The sequence below is a fragment of the Scyliorhinus torazame genome, chromosome 3 (assembly GCF_047496885.1).
Source record: "Scyliorhinus torazame isolate Kashiwa2021f chromosome 3, sScyTor2.1, whole genome shotgun sequence".
Taxonomy (NCBI): Eukaryota; Metazoa; Chordata; class Chondrichthyes; order Carcharhiniformes; family Scyliorhinidae; genus Scyliorhinus; species Scyliorhinus torazame.
The window spans coordinates 89,479,135-89,500,362 of NC_092709.1; positions in this window are offsets into that span (position 1 = coordinate 89,479,135).

The following is a 21,228-nucleotide window of genomic DNA, read 5'->3' on the forward strand; positions in this document are numbered from 1 at the left end:
GAATGGCAGAGATATATTAGCTTGGTTGACTTCAGCTCCAGCACCTTGCTTTCTTCCTGCAAACTATCTGGATACACACAGACACACACAAACTGCTTTTTCCAACTGGCTTTCTCCCTTCAAGCAACTCACAGCAAACCAGAACTTCTCAAGCTGCTCTCTCAAACTGGCTTTCTCCTTTTAATCAGCTCACAGCAAAACAGCCAGGCACTTTTAAACAGCTCTCAGCAAAACCAGCCAGGTACTTTTCAAACTGCCAAAAACTAAACTTCAAAATGGCTGAACTGAGCTGAGCTCCACCCACTCTATGACATCACTGTTTTCTTAAAGGTACATTGCTTAAACATCCAGTTATTAAAGGCACTCTCGCATGACACCTCCCCCCAAGAAAAAAAAAAAACATCAACTTCAAGATGGTTTCATTTTTCACTTTTGCACTATCCACTAAGAAATGCACACAGTGAAAATTATTTTTTGTGGCACAAAAAAAACAACACACGCAAACAGGCATAATAATATAGTCCATTTTTCTTTGCTCTTCTTCCTCCAACCGAAATCCTTCTCAATTGACAGTCTCTTTGAACAAAGTCTCTGCACGATCCATCCATTCCTCTACTTCTCGGCATTTCTCTTTAGAATCAGATACTTCAGTTCAATCTGACCACAGAGTCTCTTGCAATTCTCCAATACAGGAACATTGGTGATCACAGCTTTTAGGCAGTCAAATGCCTGTTGAAAGTCCGCTGTCCATTGAAATGTTTTTGGTTTCTTTAGCAATTCCATCAGTGGAGTAATCACGCCACAAAACGTTTGCACAGCTGTTCGATCAAATTCATTCATGTTAAGAGATCACATTGCCTCCCTTCGTCTTGTGGGTATCGGAAACTCCTCAAGGAAAGTGATTTGGGGTTCTCCAAATTCACTTTCGGCTAGGTTCATCACCAAACCCGCCTCCTGCAGTCGATCAATGAACTCCATATGATGTTTTAAATGTTCTTTCCATGTCTGGAAGTTGGAAACAAAAGCAGATTGTCGCAATTTCCCCATGCAATCCTTCAATGGTGGGACAGAATAAGAGTCCGTTCTTGTAACTGTATTCACCTTTCGATAGTCCACACACAACCGTTGGGTACCATCTGGTTTAGGTACCATCACTATGGGTGAGCTCCATTGGCTGCAACCCACTTCAATTATGCCATTCTTCAGCATACTCTCAATCTCTCTGTTAACCTGTGCCAATTTTAAAGGATTAAATCTATATGGATGTTGTTTGATAGGAACAGCATTTCCCACATTTACATCATGTATAGCCATTTTAGTACTTCCCAGTTTATCTCTCCAAACTTGCCCATGTGATATCAATAACTCTTTCAGGTCAGTTTGTTTTTCCTCTGGAAGGTAACTTAACAATTCATTCCAATTTTTAAAAACATCCTCATTTTCCAATTTAATTTGAGGTATGTCAAATTCACAGTCATCTGGATTTGGTTTGTCACTTTGAGTTAGAATCATTAAAACCTCCTTTTTCTCTCCTTCTCTTTCAAAGTACCTTTTAAGCATATTCATATGACACACTCGGTGAGTCTTCCTTCTATCTGGTGTTTTTACCACATAACCTCACTTAATTTCCTTTCAATCTGATACGGTGCACAAAACCTAGCTTTTAAAGGCTCCCCTACCACTGGTAACAACACTGAAACTTTATCCCCACTGGCAAAACTACGAACTTTGGATTTCTTGTCCGCTACCCGTTTCATCACATTTTGTGCAACTTTCAAATGTTGTCTAGCCAATTCACCTGCTCTATTTAATCGTTCCCTAAAATTTGACACTTAATCCAATAGTGTAATTTCCGATTTCGCCCCCACCAATTTTTCCTTAATCAATTTAAGTGGTCCTCTTACCTCATGACCAAAAATTAATTCAAAAGGACTAAATTTGGTAGACTCATTTGGTGCATGCCTAATTGCAAACAATACGAGTGGAATTCCTTTATCCCAATCCTCTGGATAATCTTGACAATACGCCCTCAACATTGTCTTTAATGTCTGATGCCACCTTTCTAACGCTCCCTGCGATTCTGGATGGTACGCAGTTGATTTAAATTGTTTTATTCCTAAGCTATCCATAACTTCTTTGAATAACTTTGAAGTAAATTTTGATCCTTGATCCGATTGAATTTCTGTGTGCGGTCCATATCTAGTAAAGAATTTAAGTAACTCCTCTACAATCCTTTTAGCTGTAATATTACGTACTGGAATGGCCTCTGGAAACCCAGTAGACACATACATTACAGTCAAAAGATATTGATTCCCACTTTTTGTTTTAGGAAGCGGTCCTACACAATCGATTAGGACCCTTGGAAAAGGTTCCTCAAATGCTGGAATGGGTATTAAGGGCGCTGGTTTTATCACTGCTTAAGGTTTCCCTATCACTTGACATGTGTAACATGATTGACAAAATTTAACTCTATCTTTATGTAGTCCAGGCCAATAAAAATGTTTCTGGATTTTAGATTGAGTTTTCCTTATTCCCAAATGACTTCCCACTGGTACCTCATGTGCAACTCGCAACACCTCCTTTCTATACCCTACCGGCAATACTACTTGATGAACTTCTGCCCACTTTTCATCCGCCTGCATATGTACAGGTCTCCATTTTCTCAGCAAGACATCATTTTTACGGTAATAACACTCTGGTATACTCTCAGATTCCTCTTGAAATGAAAATCGCTTATTGTCACGAGTAGGCTTCAATGAAGTTACTGTGAAAAGTCCCTAGTCGCCACATTCCGGCGCCTGTTCGGGGAGGCTGGTACGGGAATTGAACCGTGCTGCTGGCCTGCCTTGGTCTGCTTTAAAAGCCAGCGATTTAGCCCAGTGAGCTATGCTTTCTGATATATCTATTTTATTTCTACATCTTTCTGTTGTAACTCCGCCAATCTTCCTGAACTAAAAATATCTTCCTCATCCTCCATCTGTTATTGTTCTTTTTCAACCATCTGATGATAAAATCGTTTCTGATAATTGCACTTCAACTTCATCTTCACTCTTTGATTTCTCCTCTTGTCTTAACCTGTGACTTTGCGACCTTGTTACTACACAATCCGGAAAAATACCAGTATATTCGTCCTTCAACACTTCAGTTGACTGATTTTCCACTGGCTTATCAACCACAGTAGGCATCACTCCCACCTGCCATCCAGCTATATCATTACCCAAGATAAACTGTATTCCTGGACAAGATGGTTTATCTATTACTCCTACTACCACTTCACCACTCTTCACTGGACTTTCCAACATTACCTTATATAATGGAACGCTACTCCTCTCACCCTGAATTCCACATATCACCACCTTTTCTGGCAACATTCTTCCCAAACTACATAATTTCTCATCTCTTACCATTAAAGATTGACTAGCCCCTGTATCTCTTAAAATTGTGACTTCTTTACCTGCTCCTCCTGATACACATGAGTAAACTTTACCCACACAAGTAAATTCTTTAAAGACATCTGGCACCTTCTTAACAATTACTTCTTGAACAGGCTGTACAATCGTTTGCACCTCCTTCGCTTCCCTTGGACTTTCCTTTACCACTCTAACAAACCCCACTGCCTTATCCTGTTTTACCACATCAGCCTTCCCAGTGTTTTTCTTCAACCACCTACACTGTGACTTTACATGGCTTAGTTTATCACAGTGAAAACATCTGAAACTTTTCATTTCTTTTCCACCCTCCTGGATTTATTTTTTAATCTGAGGTACACTCTCTTTATTGTCTCCCATCAGATCACCTTTACCTTTACCACTTGAGTATTTCTCACGTCCCCAGTTTCTATCCCTCACCGGCTGAAACTGATGTCGGAAACCAATCTTTGATTTATGAACTCATTCATAATCATCTGCCATTTCCGCTGCTAATCTCGCAGTTTTAACCCTTTGTTCTTCCACATGAATTCTCACTTCATCAGGAATTGAATTTTTAAACTCCTCCAAAAGTATAATTGCTCTGAGAGCTTCATACGTTTGGTCTATTTTCAAAGCCCTTATCCACCTATCAAAATTACTCTGTTTGAGCCTTTCAAACTCCATGTATGTTTGACCAAATTCTTTCCTTAAATTTCTAAACCTTTGTCTGTAAGCTTCAGGCACTAGCTCATATGCACTTAAGATGGATTTCTTCGCCTCCTCATTCGTTCCAGATACCTCCTCCGATAGTGATGCAAACACTTCACTTGCTCTACCTACCAGCTTTGTTTCAATCAGTAACACGACCTGTGGCCATTTCATTTGTTTAGCTACCTTCTCCAATGAAATGAAAAAGGTTTCTATTTCCTTCTCGTCAAACCATGGCAATGCTTGGACATATTTAAATAGATCCCCACCAAGCCTTCGACTATGATGCTCTTTCTCACTATCCTCATCACTATCATCCAACTGTACGTTTTCCTTTACGTCTGCCAATTTTAACTGATTGTCATTTCTCATGGCCATTTTCTGAAGTTCAAACTCACTCTCTTTATCTTTTTCCCTGATCTGTATCTCCCTTTCTTTTTCTTTTTGTTCTGCTAGCGCTATTCTTTCTTTTCTCCTTTCTTCTCTCTCCTTTTCTTTTTCCTCTCTCTCTCTTTCTCATTCTTTTTCCTCTCTCTCTCTTTCTCTTTCTTTTTCCTCTCTCTCACTCTCGTATGCCAGCCGCTTTAATTATTTCTCATGTTCCATTTGTTTAATTTGCAACTGAATTTTTGCCATTTCCAATGAGTCAAACTCTAACTCAGGCAACTTTAAATACTTAACCACTGCCATAATTACCTCATCTTTTCGCATTTTGTCAGATAATGTTAACTGCAATGTTCTTGCCAAATCTAACAGTCTGCTTTTCGTTTCTGTCCGTAAAGTACTACGTGTAACATTCTCCACCCCAAAAAACTTCTGAGCCTCTGAAAGAGCCATTGTTCACAACACTCTCACCACTTAAACTAAAATACCACACCGGAAAAGCAACAATCCTTCACTGTCTTTAAGTTCACAAAAGCCAATCCAATAGATATACTTTAATCCCGGGCAAGCCCCCAATTATTATGGGCGAGGCATTTTCAGAACCCCAAAATGTATCATGGAGTTCAACCAACCTCTCCCTTTAATGGATTTGTTGCTTTTCCTAGCACACGGCTTTTTCCCTAGGTGTGGGATTACAATTATGGACATGTAGGTTTTTAAACACAAAACACTGTTTATTCCATGAACTCAACTTAACATCTTAAATAAACATTGGATCTCTTAACACCCCTTACTTCAAAGATAACTCAGAAAATATTGCAACAGTAAATAAGTCCTTAAAATGTTCCTTCAAACTTCCAAGAGACTTAACACCTTTAAACAGTATCACATCAGGTTAAAGAATATATATATTTTCTGTGGAATGGCAGAGATATATTAGCTTGGTTAACTTCAGCTCCAGCACTTTGCTTTCTTCCTGCAAACTCTCTGGATACACACAGACACACACAAACTGCTTTTTCCAACTGGCTTTCTCCCTTCAAGCAACTCACAGCAAACCAGAACTTCTCAAGCTGCTCTCTCAAACTGGCTTTCTCCTTTTAATCAGCTCACAGCAAAACAGCCAGGCACTTTTAAACTGCTCTCAGCTTTGTCTGGAGTAACTTGTGGGCTCTGTCTACTTCTTGCAGTTTGGGGAAGCATTCTCTTCCCACCGGGTTCCCAACATCTGGCCCACAATGCGGAAGTTTTGGCGTTGCGACCGATTTTCCTGATCCTTGACTTTCCCCCTTAGTATCCTTTGCATTGCCACCAACCTTGCCATTTCCATACTAATGCGGCGATCCGGTCGATCTGGTTGGTCGAGGCCTTGTCCAGCTCCCTGATCGTTGCGTCCCGAGTCTCCCGCCACCTTTCCTAGTGCATCTGCAGGGTAACCAACGACTCTGCCACAGCCACTTTGACTATTGCCCTCATCTCCGTCTGAATAGCTTCCTTGATCTCCTGGAGTTCCTCCAACCGTTCGTCAGGATGAAGCCCTGCGTGGGGCCTGGCAGTCCTTCACGTTCAGGTGTGCCCGAGCACGCAAGTTTGGGTTTAAAGCACTTAATTTCAAGTTTTCAGGACGAGAGCCACCTTTCGTGCATCTGCTCAGCACATCCCCGTCACCGAAGTCATCAGGTTTGTGTACTCATGACCAAAGGTCTAGAGTCGGATCTTAATCTGTGCTGCATTAAACAGAGTAAGATTTTCTTCCATGCTGGAGTCTTGGCTCATCTTGAGGAGGAGAAACTTAAGATCACAGAATTCATCGTTGAATTCCGAGACTTGTGTAGAGACGTTTTGGCAAGAAAGAGCTTTGTCAGAGACACCAGCAGCAGTTGAATACCGGTAAGGTGATGCAGAGGAACTGGGCTGCTTACCTGAAACTGCATAACTGGCAGCCGTGGAGATGGCTCACAAAATCCAAAGCCATTGGGCAGCACGGTAGCATAGTGGTTAGCACAGTTGCTTCACAGCTCCAGGGTCCCAGGTTCGATTCCCGGCTGGGTCACTGTCTGTGCGGAGTCTGCATGTTCTCCCTGTGTCTGCGTGGGTTTCCTCCGGGTGCTCCGGTTTCCTCCCACAGTCCAAAGATGTGCGGGTTAGGTGGATTGGAAATGCTAAATTACCCTTTGTGTCCAAAAAAAGCTTAGGTGGGTTTACGGGGTTACGGGGATAGGGTGGCGGTGTGGGCTTGAGTAGGGTGTTCTTTCCAAGGGCCGGTGTAGACTTGATGGGCTGAATGGCCTCCTTCTGCACTGTAAATTCTATGATTCCATGATTCCATTGCAGCAAATGAGTCAACAGGAGGGGGGAATGATTGCCAAAGAAGAGGAGTTGCTCAAAACCAGAGGAGGAACAGATGCAGGTAGGTTCACAAGTGTGCTAAAGGGGTTGGCCACCAGGACTTCCGGTGGCGGCCATGGTGTGAATGGTCGCACACAGGGCAGCTCTTGCTTGAAGGCGTAGAAAATAACTCTTTTTACCCGAAATTCGGTGCAACTTTGACAGAAGAGTGTAGCTGAAGTTCAGAGGAGAAGTTCCCCTCGGGAGTGGGATGTCTGCTGGTTACGAAACCCGGCCGAAGAAGGTGAAAGACCTGGCCAAGGAGTTGGAAGAGACTGTGGTGCAGCAGCCAGTAGAAGGACGGCGGAGGGGAAAGGGGCAGTGCAAGTAGCAAAGCCCCTGATGGAACAGTTGACGGCCTTCATCAAGGGAGAGTTCCGCCAGCAGAGGAAGGAGATGCAGGAGGATCGCTTGAAGGCCATCGAAGGGGCTGTGGCACCCCTGAAGGGCTCAATGGAGAGGATGGAGAAATGTTTGGAGGCGCAGGGGTCGCAGATCCGAGAGATTGAGAGGATGATGTCGGACCACAGCGATCAGGTGGTGGCATTGGAGGCGGATGTGGGGCTCTTAGGAGACCTTTGTAAGGCATTGAGAGCCAAGGTGGAGGAGCAGGAAAATAGATTGAGAAGGCAGAATCTGTGGATAGTGGGCCTGCCTCAAGGAGTGGAAGGTGTGAGTGCCACAAGGTACGTTTCGAGGATGCTGATGGTGGAGGGGGTGTTGGATAAGGCCCCTGAGGTTGGCAGACCACACAGGTCTCTGAGGCTGAGGCCTGGAGTAGGGAAGCCACCACAGGCGGTGATCGTGAGGCTCATAAGTTTGTGGATAAAGGGAAGATTCGGGCAGCACAGTAGTGCAGTGGTTAGCATTGCAGTCTCATGGCGCCGAGGTCCCAGGTTCGATCCGTGCTCTGGGTCACTGTCTGTGTGGAGTTGGCACATTCCCCCGGTGTTTGCGTGGGTTTCGCCCTCACAGCACAAAGATGTGCAGGGTAGGTGGATTGAACATGCTAAATTGCCCCTTAATTGGAAAAAATGAATTGGATACTCTAAATTTATAAATAAAAAAGAGAAAGAGAAGATTCTTCAGTGGGCGTAGGAGAAGCGCAATGTCTGAATATATCAGGACATTGGAGCCGAGCTGGCAAAACGACGTGCGGGGTTCAACAAAGCCAAGGCTGTGTTACATCGATGGCAGATCAGGTTTGGGGTGCTCTACCCAGCGAAGCTTTGGGTGACGTATCAAGGTTTGGAATACTATTTTGAGACCCCAGAAGCGGTTAATGACTTTATCAAGGAGCATAAACTGCAGGAGAACTGAACGGAACAATTCTGGGAGACTGAGGTGCTGGCACTTTGAAGTAATTGGGAATACGGGTAGAGTGGAGGTTGGAAGGAGTGCGGGATTTTCTTTTCCTCCGATGTGGAGAGTTTTTTCTTTTTTTACTGATGGATTGACAGAGGGAGGCAGGGAAGAAAAATTTGTAAGGGCCAGCTGGCCCCATCCCCCCTCCTGCTGCATGGGAGTTTTTTTTTCTCTGTTTGTTTGTTGTTGCGGAGGGTGACTTTGGTTCAAGATGAGTCTTTGCTTGGATGGGGGAGGGGGAGGTCAGCAGGGAGCCTTCTTCACAGAACAGAGAGTTGAGGGCGGGGAGGGGTGAGGGGTCAGTGGGAAAAGCCTTTACGCAAGAGTTGCCACGGTGGCAGGCAATGCTGGTCAATGGAAGTGAGGTGGGGGAGGAGGCCGAGAGAGGTGGCCCTAGGGGGGAGGCAAGAGGGAAAAGGGAGGGGAAGGGAGGGTAACGCAATGAGGCAAAGTTGGAGAAGAAACAAGGTCGGGACGGGGAAGGGGCCATCTTGGAGGGGTTAGATATAGGGTGAATTTAACGGGGGGTAGAGCCAAAAGTGGAGGATAGTGGATGGTAGAGGGGAATGGAGGCGTAAGCCCCCCGGTAAGGTTGATAACGTGGAATGTGCTAGGGCTCAATGGACCGGTTAAAAGATCACGGGTCTTTGCGCACCTTAAAAGCTTGAAAGCGGAGGTGGTCTTTCAGCAGTAGACACACCTCCGCATGAAGGACCAGGTTAGGCTAAGGAAGAGGTGGGTGGGTCAAGTTTCCACTCGGGGTTTGATTCAAAGTCGTAGGGATTGGCAATTTTGATGAGTAAGAAAACGGGGTTTGTGTGCACGAAAAAAGTGAGGGACCCGTGTGGGAGAACTGGGATTGTGAGTAGGGTATTAGAAAGGACGTCGGTGGTGTTGGTGAATGTGTATGCATCGAAATGAGATGATGTGGGTTTTATGAGGGGGTTGCTGGCAACAATCCCGGACTTGGCCACACACGAGTTGATTAAGGGAGGAGATTTGAATTGCGTCCTGGAGCCGAGGATAGATAGATCGAGCCCCAGATCAAAGGGTAGGATACGTATGGCAAAAGCGTTGAGTGGGTTTATGGAGAAGATGGGTATGATGGACCCGTGACACTTCAAGAACCCAGGGGGAAGGGAGTATTCCTTTTTTTCACATGTGTGCAGGGTATATTCCAGAATTGACTTTTTTGTGGTGAGCCAGGTGTTTTTGTTCGGGGTGGAGGGGGCAGAGTATGCAGGGATAGTAATCTCGGACCATGCGCTCCACTGGCTGGAGATTTGGCTTAGAATGGGACGGGAGGAGGGATCAGGGTGGTGGCTCGATTCGGGGTTGATGGCAGTTCGAAGGTTTTGTGACAAAGTGCAGGCTGTGATTAAAGATTATGTAGAATTGAACCAAAATGGTCTCATAGAATCATAGAATTTACAGTGCAGACCGAGGCTATTCGGCCCATCGAGTCTGCACCAGCCCTTGGAAAGAGCACCCTACCTAAACCCACCTTCACCGTATCCCCGTAACCCCAGCTAAACATTTTGGACACTAAGGGCAATTTAGCATGTCCAATCCACCTAACCTGCACATCTTTGGACTGTGGGAGGAAACCAGAGCACCCGGAGGAAACCCACGCACACATGGGGAGAACGTGCAGACTCCGCACAGCCTGTGACCCAAGCCGGGAATCGAACTTTGAACCCTGGAGCTGTGAAGCAACTGTGCTAACCACTGTGCTACTGGCAGACACTTTTTGGGAAGCGCTAAAAGCGGTGGACCGAGGGGAGATTATCTCATTCAAGGCTCATGCGGATAGGAAAAGGAGGGAGGAGTATGAACGGCTAATGAACGAGATAGTGAAGGTAGACAGAGAGTACTCGAGGGTGCCCACCATAGAGGGACTGGCAAAGAGGAAAATAATTACAGGGGCAATTTGATAGGCTGACAACGGGGAGGGCGGTAGGACAGATGTGTAGGACAAGAGGCATGCAGTACGAATACGGAAAGAAGGCACGTCAAATATGAGCGCATCAGCTGTGGAGACAGGCCACGTCCAGGGAAATATTGAAGATACGGACTGGTGCAGGGAATGTGGTGTCATAGTGGGGAAGATAAATGAGGCGTTTAAGGATTATTAATTTATTCCTTTAGTTATTTAAAAATAAATAAGTTTAGAGTATCCAATTCATTTTTCCAATTCAGGGACAATTTTAGCGTGGCCAATCCACCTACCCGGCACATCTTTGGGTTGTGGGGGCGAAACTCACACACTCACGGGGAGAATGTGCAAACTCCACACGGACAGTGATCCAGAGCCAGGATTGAACCTGGGACCTTGGCTCCGTGAGGCAGCAATGCTAACCACTGTGCCACTGAGCTGCCCGTTTAGGGATTATTACAAGGAGCTGCACAGGGCAGACCTGGAGGGTGAAGAGGGGCACATGGGATGTTTTTAAAAATAAATTTAGAGTACCCAATTATTTTTTCTCCAATTAAGGGGCAATTTAGTGTGGCCAATCCACCTAACCTGCACATCTTTGGGTTGTGGGGGTGAAACCCACGCAAACATGAGGAGAATATACAAACTCCACACGGACAGTGACCTAGAGCCGGGATTCGAACCAGGGTCCTCAGCGCCGCAGTCCCAGTGCTATCCTACATGGGATCGTTTTTACATGAACTGGAGTTTCCTCAGCTGGAGGAAGAGAAGAGGCAGGCACTAGAGGAGCCCCTGGGGAAGAGGGAGATACTTGACAGTATAAGGGGTATGAAGTCGGGAAAGGCTCCGGTGCTCTATGGCTACCCAGGAGCATTTTATCAGGAGTTTGCGACGGACCTGGCACCACATCTCTTGGGGGCGTTTAATGAGGCGTTGGAGAAGGGGAAGCTGCAGGAGACGATGACACAGGCAACGATCACGTTAATACCAAAAAAGGGGAAGGGCCCGTTGGAATGTGGGTCATATAGGCCCATATTGCTGTTATTACAGACTTGAAAATGCTGGCTAAGCTGGTTGCGGGAAGGATGGAAGATTGTGTCCCGGGGTGGTTGCAGAGGACCAAACAGGCTTCGTAAAGGGCAGGCAGCATTCTAGTAATATAAGGAGGCTGTCAAATGTGATTATGACCCTGTCGTGGGCTCAGGTACCAGAGGTAATGGTGTCCATGGACGCGGAGAAGGCATTTGACCGGGTGGAGTGGCAGTACCTGTTTGAAGTCCTGGGAAGGTTTGGGTTTGGGCCAAGGTTTGTGGCATGGGTGCACCTGTTATATGTGGCACCAAAGGCGAGTGTGCGGAACAATGACATGGGTTCACGGGACTTTGAACTGCACAGGGGAACAAGGCAGGGGTACCCGCTGTCACCGCTGTTGTTTGCGCTAGCTATAGAGCCTCTGGAAATGGCTTTTAGGGGTAGGCAGAGTGGCAAGGGATTACGAGGAGGGGATGAATGGAGCATCGGGTGTCGCTCTATGCTGATGACCTACTATTGCATATTTCAGACCCGCTGGAGAGCAAGGAGAGGATCATGGGCCGATTGGGGAAGTTTGGGGTGTTTTTAGGATACAAGTTAAATGGGGCAGCACGGTAGCATTGTGGGTAGCATAATTGCTTCACAGCTCCAGGGTCCCAGGTTCGATTCCGGCTTGGGTCACTGTCTGTGCGGAGTCTGCACATCCTCCCCGTGTGTGCGTGGGTTTCCTCCGGGTGCTCCGGTTTCCTCCCACAGTCCAAAGATGTGCAGGTTAGGTGGATTGGCCATAATAAATTGCCCTTAGTGTCAAAAATTGCCCTTAGTGTTGGGTGGGGTTACTGGATTATGGGGATAGGGTGGAGGTGTTGACATTGGATAGGGTGCTCTTTCCAAGAGCCGGTGCAGACTCGATGGGCCGAATGGCCTCCTTCTGCACTGTAAATTCTATGAAGTCTATGAAAAGCGAAATGTTCCCGGTGAATGAGTTGGGTCGGCGAGCCAATTTAGGAGGGATGCCATTTAAGGTGGCCAGAGACAGGTTTAGATACCTGGGGGATTCAGATAGTGAGGGAATGGGCAATGCTTCACAAATGGAATTTAATAAAACTGGTGGAGGAGGTTAGGGAGGATCTCAAGAGGTGGGATACGCTACACTTGACTTTGGCAGGGACGGTCCAAGTGGTGAAGATGAACATTCTGCCGAGGTCCCTGTTCATATTCCAGACACTCCCAATCTTTGTGCCGAACACCTTCTTCAGGAAACGGGACACAATTATTTTGGACTTTATATGGGCAGGGAAGGTGCCACGGGTTAAGAGGACCCTGTAACAGAGGCAGCAGGGTGGGTTGGCGTTGCTGAACGTGCTTCATTACTATGGGCGGCGAACGTGGAGAAGGTGAGGAGATGGTGGGAAGGAGAGGGGTTAGGATGGGTTCGGATGTTCCAGATCTTCACCATTAGGATGGAGGAGGAATGCTGTAAGGGGTCCAGCTTAAGGGCTATGGTGACGGCAGTGTTGCCAATGGCGCCGAGCAGATACTCAGGGAGCCCGGTGGTGCAGTCCACGGTGAAGATCTGGAACCAGCTGAGGAGGCACTTTCGGATAGAGGGGATGTCGGTGTTAACGTTGTTGTGTGAAAATCAAGGTTTTGAGCTGGGGGGGATCGATAGCACGTAGAGGAAGTGGAGAGAAGTGGGGCTGGTTAAGGTGAGAGATTTGTAACTGGAAGAAGGGTTTGCCAGTTTAGATGAATTGAAGGAGAGGGTAGAGCTCCCGAGTGGAAGCGAGTTTAGGTAAGGAACTTCGCATGGAAGATTTGGAAAGAGTTCCCCAGGTTGCCGAGGTGCACCCTGCTGGAGTGACTGTTGTCTCCGGATGTGGAAGGGGAGGGCAGTATCGGAGACATATACAGGCTGGGAGAGCACGGAGGTGAGTAGGTGGTGAAGATTAAGGAGAAGTGCGAGGAGGAGCTGAGTGGGGAGATAAACTGAGGAGTATGAAGTGAAGGGCTACGAAAGGTAAATGCAACCTCCTTGTGTGCAAGGATGAGCCTGATACAGTTCAAGGTGGTACACAGGGTTCATATGACTTGGGTAAGAATGAGTGGCTTCTTCTAGGGAGAGGCAAACAAGACGTGTGGGCGGGGACCAGCGAATCACACACATATGTTGTGGGGCTGCGTAACGTTGGAGAGATTCTGGGCGGGAGTGTTCGCAGCGCTAACAAGGATAGTGGGGAAGAGGTTGGGCAGTTAGGCAGGGGGCCTTCTATGACTTGTAAAATCCCAAAGCACCACTTAAAGAAGGGCAACAGTGTTCTCCCTGGTGCATTGGCCAAAATGTATTTCTCAAACATCGCTATCAAAATAAATCATCTGGTTGTTTATCTCATTTCCATTGTGAGGCCTTGCTGTACACAGATTGACTGTCATTTTGAATTATATTACAACAGTGAGTACACTTCAAAAATATTTAATTGCTTTGTAAAGCACTTTGGGATGTCCTGAGAATGTGAAAGGCAACTTATAAATGCAAGCTTATTATTTTCTATTTCCAGCAATTTCCTAGGGGTATCCAAATCAAAGGTGGCACGGTGGCACAGTGGTTTGCACGGCTGCCTCACAGAGCCAGGGACCCGATTCAATTCTGGTCTGGGGTGACTGTCTGTGCGGAGTTTGCACTTTTCCCCTGTGCCTGCATGGACTTCGTCCGGGTGCTCCAGTTTCCTCCTTGATGCACTATCAATTACGACGAGACAAGAGTAGAGTGCAATCGAGGCTTTATTAAGCAGAGATGTGAAGCCTCCTGCAGCTGCTGCCGAAATGGCTGCCGCTCGGTGAGCACACACAGTTATACTCCGCCTACTGGGTGGTGCCAGCAGTCAGGGATCTACCCCCGTACCTGTAGTACAGGAGCCTTACCGTATTCCATCTCGTATGTGATATATACAACAGTGGTGACTACCACATTCACCCCCTGTTAAAAAAAGAGTCCAGCGGGGGTGGTGGAAAACTATTTACATGCATTTTAAGGTTAACATTTTGGGGAAAATTCACAAATTCAGCCGATCGAGTGCCTTGATCCTCGGTTCGGTCGCCGGTGACTCCGGGAGCATGTAGACCTCATCTTCATCCCCGGGTGGGACCAAGGGGAGGATGGAGCAGGGGCTGTGGTGAGGTGCGCTGGGGGGAGGAAGGGTGGCGCTGGGGCAGAGGGGGGGGGAACCCAGCTGGTGCCAGGTCCCTGTTGTCCTGGCGGCCGTCGGGGTACGCCACGTAGGCGTACTGCGGGTTTGCATAGAGTAGCTGTACCCTCTCGACCAACGGGTCAGCCTTGTGGAGCCGCACGTGCTTGACGAGGAGAACGGGTTCTGGAGCTGCCAGCTACGTTGGGAGCGAAACCCCGGAGGCAAGGAGACGTTCATGGGGGGTTGCATTAGTCGCCGTGCAAAGTAGCGATTGGATGGAGTGAAGGGCGTCGGGGAGGACCTCCTGCCAGTGGGAGACCGGGAGATTTTTGGACCGTAGGGACAGCTGGACGGCCATCCAGACCGTCCCATTCTCCCGCTCCACCTGCCCGTTTCCCCGGGGGTTGTAGCTGGTCGTCCTGCTCGAGGCGATGCTCTTGCTGAGCAGGTACTGAGGCAGCCAGGGACCCGATTCAATTTTGGTCTTGGGTGACTGTCTGTGCGGAGTTTGCACATTTCCCCCGTGTCTGCATGGACTTCTTCCGGTGCTCCAGTTTCCTCCTTGATGCACTATCAATTACGATGAGACAAGAGTAGAGTGTAATCGAGGCTTTATTAAGCAGAGATGTGTAGCCTCCTGCAGCTGCTGCCGAAATGGCCGCCGCTCGGTGAGCACACACATTTATACTCCACCTACTGGGCAGAGCCAGCAGGCAGGGATCTACCCCCGTACCTGTAGTACAGGAGCCTTACCTGTGATATATACAACAGTGGTGACTACCACACTCCTACAGTCCAAAGATGTGCAGGTTTGGTGGGGTTATTGGGTTGCGAGGATATCCATTGCGAGGATAGGGTGGGGGAGTGGGCCTAGGTAGGGTGCTCTTTGAGAGGGTCGGTGCAGACTCGATGGGCCAAATGGCCTCCTTCTGTACTGCAGGAATTCTATGGACTCCGGCTCTAAAGCAGATCTATGAATGAGAGTAAATCCATTGATCCCACATTCGCAGCAGGAGGTTCAGGAAATCAGCGCAACAATGTGTAGCCCTGCTGCTGTCCCACATGCGACCTGCTGGGTGTGCAGGCTCAGGGAATTTATTCAGCGGTTGTCAGTCGTGGGGATTAAACAGTCAACCTGACCAATATTGTGAAAACGTTGTTGAAATACTGAAAGTTTCAGAAGGAGACCTCCATTCTTCAGAAATGCAAAAAGAAAGAGCCAGAGCCTGAGCTGAATTTACTGATTTAAACAGAAGGTGACAAACACCCCATTTATCCTCTACACTCCTCAAAAAGGAAGGAAATAATTGGCCAGTCTTCTCACCCTGACCTACATCCAGTGACCCCTGCTGACAGGTCATGTGTGCGGACACAAGTTGTTCCTGATTGTATAGCTTGCTGACATTGCACAAGGCAACCCTGTGACCTGTTCAGCTGTTTGGCTAAGCTACACACTGCCAGTAACAACTGGAGATACCTGATGAACTACTGCTGTTTTATTAATGAAAAAAGATCCCTGCAGGTTGCCTGGTTACGCTGCCTGGAATTTCTTCCTCAAAACAGTAGCCTAAGTTCAAGATAAAAGGACTGAAAGATAAAAAGAAAAAGGAAAAGGAAAAGTTTTCTTAGCCGATAAACAATCCAATAAATGACAATAAGTGTGTGAAATACTTACTGTACCTAAATCCCAGAGGCCAGGTCATGTTGTAAACTACACCTCTGTGGTTTCTGGCAGCTCCTTAAGTCCTCCATTGTAATTCGGTTGCAGTTAACCTTTACTGATCGTGTGTGAAGTAAAGGTATTCAAAGCTAAGTAGGGAAGTCTTATTCTTTCCGAGTCCAAAGTCATCCATGTGACAATAGCCCAGATTAAAAAAGTAAAATATACCTGAGGAAATAACTGGGAGGAGTTACTGAGCTCGATAGTGCAGCGTTGGCAGGGAATTGGACATCATCTGCTAGATTACCAGGTGACGTGGAAGAAAACTGGTTTAACTGCTTAAGGCAAAAATGAAGCTCTGGCTGTAATTGCTCTGGCTGTAACCACAGGTGGAGTTATTTATGTGTCAACTGTCATGATATGCAGACATGCAGATAATGATATAGAGACAGGCACAGACAGGCAGCTAATGAACACAGCGAACAGGACATGACCAATGAGCAGGCAGGACACTCAGGGGTGGTATCTATATAAGGCACGAGGCACTCACACTCCACCTCTTTTCACTGATGAACATCTGCAGAGTGAGTCAGGGTGTATTTACAGTATCACACCTCCAGCACGTGGCTAAGAGCTAGTCTGGTTCAGTCAGACAGAGTAACCACACTTAGGTTAGCAGAGAGTCGAACTCGTAGAAAACTGTGCTAACTGTGTGACAGGTTCAATAAATCAGATTGCACTAACTTCAAGGTCTGGAGTATTTTTTGGTTAAAGCTGCATCCAGTTGCAGCCTGTGTTATCCCAGAGTACATAACACGACATGCTATCCAGGAGACTGCTTAATCTAGGTGGTTTACCTCAGTCCGTTCCGTGACGATCAGTGAATGTATCCCGGCACCATGGAGAAGATTCAGGCTCCTTCCCAGCTCAGGACCTCCGGCAATCTCAGTGCCAACTGGCTGACATTCAAGCAAAAGTTTCTGCTGTACATCGAAGCTTCAGACCTCATGGGTGCGTCTGATGCAAGGAAGATCGCGCTTCTCCTCTCAACAGCGGGTGATCAAGCCATCAAACTCTTCAACTCGTTTAACTTCACCGAAGGCCAGGACAAGACAAAGTTTCAGACCATCCTGGACAAGTTTGACAGTCACTGTGAAGTGGACACCAATGAAATCTTCGAGCGCTACATATTCAAACAGCATCTACAAGGTAAAGATGAATCTTTCAACTCCTTCTTAACTAACCTCCGCCTGCTAGCGCTGTCCTGCAACTTTGGTGATATTGCTGACTCCATGATCAGAGACCAAATCGTTTTTGGAGTTCACTCTGATCCTCTGAGACAGCAGCTACTAAAAATCAAGCGTATGACCCTGCCAGCCGCGATTGAAACATGCACAGTGCATGAGCACGCCAAAAATCACTATGCCCAGTACAAATCGGCTGAAAATGAGAAACTTGCCTCCCACGAGGCAGAGTGTGTGCAGGCATCTCCCGGATGCTGCGCCTCAGCATTGATGAAAGTGGCCATTTTGCGCGCTTTTCCCAGGGCCCCACGCATGCGCGATGCGAACGAATAACAAAGTGGCCGACACCGCACTGCGCATGTGCGGCGACGCACGGAGCGTCAGAACACCGACATCATGACGCGCTCGAACCTGGCAGCACAACGGATCCAGAGGAAGAATGCCTGGACTCCGCCTACTGTGTGGGCATCATCACCAAATGTGAATATGCCACATCCAACTCATCAAAATTCAATCCAGCCTCGCTGTGGATTCTGCGGTCGAATGGTATGCGGCGATGCAGGTCAACCACTGCTCCATCCAGTTTAAGCTGGACACAGGTGCTTCTGCCAACCTCCTCTCACAGGCAGATTTCAAACGCATCAAGAAGCCCCCCAAGTTCCTTCCAGCAGCCTGCAGGCTCCTGGACTACAACGGAAATGCCATCACGGCACTGGGATCCTGCCATCTACTCGTCTCCAACCGGAGCACCCATGCACGGTTACGTTTTGAAATTGTCAAGCCAGACGGGGCATCCCTACTTGGCGCGCATGCCTGCAAGCAGATGAACCTCGTGCAATGTGTTTACACAATGACATCCTCCAATGTGGATCTTCAGGCCGGCATTGACGACATCCTCGCTCAGTATCCGGATGTGTTCGACGGGATGGGCACGCTGCCATATCGATACAAGATTCTGCTATGACCTGATGCCAAGCCAGTGGTCCATACAGCACGCCGGGTCCCGGCTCCGTTGAGGGAGCGCCTGAAGGCACAACTCAAGGATCTTCAGCAACAGAGCATCATTTCCAAGGTAACCGAACCGACTGACTGGGTCAGCTCGATGGTATGTGTTAGAAAGCCTTCGGGAGACCTGCACATCTGCATTGATCCCAAGGATCTCAATACGAATATAATGCGTGAACATTACCCCATCCCGAAGCGGGAGGAACTCACCAGTGAGATGGCACACGCACGGTTTTTCACCAAGTTAGATGCGTCACATGGATTTTGGCAAATCCAGCTGGATGAGTCCAGCAGAAGGCTCTGCACAGTTAACACACCGTTTGGCAGATACTGCTATAATTGCATGCTGTTTGGCATTGTCTCGGCATCGGAGATCTTCCATCGCATCATGGAGCAGATGATGGAGGGCATTGAAGGGGTTCGTGTGTACGTGGACGACATCATCATATGGTCCATGACCCCTGAAGAGTCGTTTGCCGTCTCCAGCAGGTATTCTGCCATGTCCATGCCAATGGCCTGAAGCTGAACAGGTCCAAATTTTGCTTTGGCATGTCGACACTCAAGTTCCTAGGTGACCAGATCTCTCAGCAGGGCGTGCTCCTGAACACAGACAAGGTCAAGGCCATCGAAGCCATGAAGGTCCCTGAAGACAAGAAGGCGGTGTTGCGCTTCCTGGGCATGGTCAATTTTCTGGGCAAGTTCATCCCAAACATGGCCTCCCACACCTCGGCCCTACGAAACCTGGCAAAAAAGTCCACTGCCTTTGAGTGGAAGGCAGCACATCAGGCAGAGTGGTTGGAGCTGAAAGCCAAGCTCACCACTGCACCCGTCTTGGCATTTTTCGACCCAGACAGGGAGACTAAGATCTCAACAGATGCAAGCCAGGATGGCATTGGTGCTGTGCTGCTTCAACGCGATGACACTTCATACTGGGACCGGTAGCCTATGCATCGAGGGCCATGACGCCCACCGAAACAAGGTATGCGCAAATAGAGAAGGAATGCCTGGTCTTCTCACTGGCATTCTCAAGTTTCACGACTATGTCTACGGCCTGCCGACATTCACTGTCAAGACGGATCATAGGCCTCTGGTCCACATTATCCACAAGGACCTGAACAACATGACGCCTCAGTCGCAGCGCATCCTCCTCAAACTCAGAAGGTACGACTTTGACTTTGTGTATATGCCTGGCAAGGAGCTCATCGCTGATGCATTGTCCCGCTCCATCACCTTGTCAAATGAACCGCTGGAAATCATCCGGCAGATTGAATCACAGGTGCAGCTGTGTGCTAGCACCCTCTCGGCATCTGATGAGAAGGTGGTTCGTATCTGTGAGGAGACAGCCAAAGACCCCCTCTTGCAGCATGTCATGCACCACCTCGCCAACGGCTGTCAGAAAGGGCAGTGCCCTCAATTTTACAATATAAAGGACGACCTGACGGTGATTGATGGTATCCTCCTCAAGCTGGACCGGATTGTCATTCCACTCAGTCTCCAGAGTTTGGTGCTCTGCCAAATCCATGAGGGACACCTGGGCGTCGAGAACTGCAGACACAGAGCCAGGCAGGCTGTCTACTGGCTCGGTATTAGCCAGGACATCTCGAACATGGTCCTCAACTGTGCGACCTGTCAACGCTTCCAGCCAGTGCAGAGCACGGAGCCGCTCCAGCAGCATGAAATCGAGACGTCCCCGTGGTCCAAGGTTGGCATCGACCTCTTTCATGCGAATGGTCGTGACTACGTGTTGATTATTGACTATTTCTCCAATTACCCTGAAGTCGTGAAGCTGCCAGACCTCACATCTCGGACCGTCATCAAGGCCTGTAAGGAGACGTTCTCCAGGCATGGTATCCCACTCACTGTCATGAGTGACAATGGCCCGTGCTTCAACAGCCACGAGTGGTCTATGTTTGCCAAGTCATACCATTTCAAACATGTCACTTCCAGCCCACACTATCCGCAGTCCAATGGGAAGGTTGAAAAAGTTGTGCACATTGTGAAAAAGCTCATCTGCAAGGCCGCGGATTCTGCTTCTGACACCTACCTCGTGCTGCTTGCGTACAGGGCGACCCCACTGTCCATTGGCATGTCGCCGGCTCAACTCCTGATGAAAGGGACCTGCAGATGACACTTCCAGCCGTACATTTGCCCAACCTGGATCACCTCCCGGTGCTGCAGAAGGTGCAGCAGCTCCGAAACCAGCAAAAGCAGGGCTATGATGCTCATTAAACCGATTTGCCCATGTTATCCCTGGCAGACACTGTCAGGATCAAGATACCAGATGGTGGCTGGTCTGCTCCAGGCTGCGCCCCGCTCGTTGGTTGTACGTATGATGGTTCTGTTGTGTGACGAAACAGGCAGGCACTGCACAAAGTTGCCTGCCCACAACCGCTTTCTTCTCCGTTTCCGTCCGTTGTTTTGCCACCTCCTGATACCTCAAACTACGAGGCCACCAGACAAGCTTCCATCCCGCCTGTCAAGGTGCCATCGTCCCCACCGCCACCTCTCCGGCGGTCGACGAGGATCAGATGCAAGCCCCAGAGATTGGACTTATGAACATTTGTTTTGTTTGCTCTGTGCTCTTTTCTCACATTAGACAGCTGTCTTCACATGTAAATACATTCACATATGCCACCGCTTGTAAATATGTTAATATATGCCAGCACATGTAAGTATGTTCCCATAAGCCAACAAAACATAAGAAAAACAGGGGAGATGTCATGATATGCAGACATGCAGATAATGATATACAGACAGGCATAGACAGGCAGCTAATGAACACAGAGAACAGGACATGACCAATGAGCAGGCAGGACACTCAGGGGTGGTATCTCATTATAAAAGGCACGAGGCACTCACACTCCGCCTCTTTCCACTGATGAACATCTGCAGAGTGAGTCAGGGTGTA